The sequence below is a fragment of the Episyrphus balteatus genome, chromosome 3 (assembly GCF_945859705.1).
Source record: "Episyrphus balteatus chromosome 3, idEpiBalt1.1, whole genome shotgun sequence".
Lineage (NCBI taxonomy): Eukaryota > Metazoa > Arthropoda > Insecta > Diptera > Syrphidae > Episyrphus > Episyrphus balteatus.
In genome coordinates, this window is record NC_079136.1 from 108,803,371 (window position 1) to 108,806,373 (window position 3,003).

Here is a 3,003-nt window from a genome sequence, read left to right on the forward strand (position 1 = left end):
AGTTTAGGATTCGTAAAAAAAATCGAACTCGAGATAACAATTTTACATGACATTACGATGATGGAGAATGCCAAAAAAGTGGGTCCGGTCATTCTGTCTGTCTGTCCGTCTGTCTGTCTGTCTGTCTGTCTGTCTGTCTGTCTGTCTGTCTGTCTGTCTGTCTGTCTGTCTGTCTGTCTGTCTGTCTGTCTGTCTGTCTGTCTGTCTGTCTGTCTGTCTGTCTGTCTGTCTGTCTGTCTGTCTGTCTGTCTGTCTGTCTGTCTGTCTGTCTGTCTGTCTGTCTGTCTGTCTGTCTGTCTGTCTGTCTGTCTGTCTGTCTGTCTGTCTGTCTGTCTGTCTGTCTGTCTGTCTGTCTGTCTGTCTGTCTGTCTGTCTGTCTGTCTGTCTGTCTGTCTGTCTGTCTGTCTGTCTGTCTGTCTGTCTGTCTGTATGTACCTCGAGCTACAGCCTAAACTATTCGAGTGATTTTCTTCAAACTTGGTAGTTAAGAGTTTTGGGTGATTCCCTAGAGGACAAATTGAAAATTTTTTTTTAGGACCAAAACTAACGGTACCTGTCATATAACGGAAAAAGAAAAGTTAGTTTTTTTTCAAAAACGGCTCTAACGATTTTGATTAAAATTTTTGAGTGTAGTATTACACATAAAAGCCAACTTTCGAAATAAAAAAAATATTTTTTTCACTGTTATTAACGGTACCTATCATATAACGGGTTTTTTGATTTATTAATATCTCGTTCAAAAATACCCCGATTTCAACGAAAATTTTTATACAAAAGCGTTTAAGTAAAAGTAATATTAAAATTTTAGAAAATTTTCAAAAAACTCATTTTTGGATTTTTAAAAAATATTTAAAAATTTTTTTTTGAAAAATCAATTTTTTGAAAACGGGTTAATGAAAAATTTTAAAATTTCGTTTTTATGCGTAAAGAAATTATTTCTTCAAAATGGCATACCAATTTTTTTTTTGAAAAATGTTAGAAAATTTTTATATACCTATAAAAAATTATTTTTTTAAAAAACGGCTCTAACGATTTTCGAAAATTTTTTTCTAAAAATTTCTTTTTATACAAGAAGAAATTTTTCAATTTGTTACGAAATTAAGAACAAAAAACGAATTTTTAAAGGTTTTTTCGATTTTTGGACCTCAAATATCTATTAAACGGTAAGATAAACGAAAAAAGTGTATGAGGTGTATGTAGAGCGTTCAATTTCCTACAAGAATATGCAAAGAAATTTGCTAAAAAGTCAATTAATAAAAAAATGATTTTTTTTTAGTAGAAGCTTGGGGTAAAAATGGAAAATTGCGAAGCGGAGAACCTTCCCATTAATATAAAGAGTTCATATTTGGTGTGTATATTCTAGAGGTGTCTAGCAATGGTTTTTTTGGAGTACCAAATCAAAAAAAAATGAATTTCGATTTTTTTGACCCACCCTAATATGTATACATATATTTTGAGCTAGAAATTAGTTTTTTTTCCTACTTTTTTGATAGGCATGGTAGATACCTACATTATTGAAGCGTCTTTAAAAAGGTGATATAAAATAAAATGAACGAAAATTTAATTAATTTTCAGCCGATGAAAAATTTAACTGGCTCAACGAAATGGCTTTCATACGTCAATGAAAAACTTCATCAATTAACGAAAACTGTCGTATTTTAATGAAATTATTCATAAACATTTTTGATCGAGAATTAATGAATTTTTACATTACTTTACTAAATTTTTTCATCGATTAACGTAAAATTTAATTAATCACTGTGCTATTTTTCGTTAGTCAATGAATTTTTTGAATAATTAATGAAAGGAACTTAGCTTACGAGTTTTTTCGTAAATTTTATGAATATTTTAATTAAATTACGAAAGAATATTCGTTAGCTAACGAAACTTTTCGTTGTATTAATTATATTTTTGATTATACTTACTTTATTTTCGTAAGCCTATGAATTTTTTCGTAAGTCAACGAAATTTTTCGTAGGACTACGAATTTTTTCGTCCATTGTTCTTCCCTAAATTTTGGAATAAAAAACCTGAAATTTAAACAATAGTGGAGCAGAACGAAATTTTTTAACCATTTAAGAAAAAACATTTGTTATTTTGAATTTTTAATCATGGGAGAGGGAATATTCTAAATTAAATACATCGAATAAAAAAATTAAATTAATTGAACATTTTGAATAATATATCGTCGGTGTAAAGCAAAATTGTTTTAAGTACATAGGATTTCTTAAGGACATAGAACAATTTTGCTTTACGCCGACGATATGTATATGGTGAACTTAATCGTGTCCGTTATTGTTTGGAACAGAACCCATCCATTAGGCACATTAGGATGACATCTATGGAATCTGAAATAAAACATAAAAACAAAAAAATAAAGTTATAATATTTTAAGAGACAAAAATATTATTTTTATAAAACATAGGAAGCATTAATCGAATGGTACTTACTTTCCTCTATTTCATCGTTCATCCACTTCTTGGAGATCTTTAGTCATGTTGACGCTCGTGGTTGGACTTTGAATAGTTGAAGAAGGATGTGTCTTTTTTTGAAGTCCAATAAGTTGTCTTTTTCGATAGGAATTCAAATTGATTCCCTCCATTTTGCGGCATATTCCAAAATTGCTTCCGGTTGTTGTGCAAGTGAATGTGTCTCTTTTAATTGTTTTGAGAACCTTGACGTACACCTTTTAATACTTTTGAAAAAATCAAACAGAATCATAATTATTAGGAGTCAGTTTACAGTTTACATATCTTACCTATAAAATGCTCGCCTAAATGGCCCAAATTCGAGCATAATAAAAAGTTATTTTAATTTCTCTGGCTCAGCGTTTCCTTCCTAATAAAAAAAACTTCTTATTTTTCTTACACAATATTTTCTTATTTACTCCGCGTGATATGTAAGTCTTTGCACTTTCGGGGTTGAATTTAAACTGTAACCAGAGATTTACCACACCAAAAATCGGGGAATCAGTAAAAATTAAAAAAAAAAAATCAAGACTTT

At 29.9% G+C, this 3,003-nt stretch overlaps 1 long non-coding RNA gene across 1 annotated transcript; it reads right to left on the reverse strand.

Moving 5' to 3' along the window:
• Window positions 1–2,125: 2,125 nt before the first annotated feature.
• On the reverse strand, window positions 2,126–2,984 carry LOC129915690 (uncharacterized). The gene is made up of 3 exons (XR_008772352.1): window positions 2,759–2,984; window positions 2,451–2,695; window positions 2,126–2,348 (listed from the first exon to the last, which is right to left on the reverse strand). It is a non-coding gene; the product is annotated as an uncharacterized LOC129915690 (long non-coding RNA).
• Window positions 2,985–3,003: the final 19 nt, after the last annotated feature.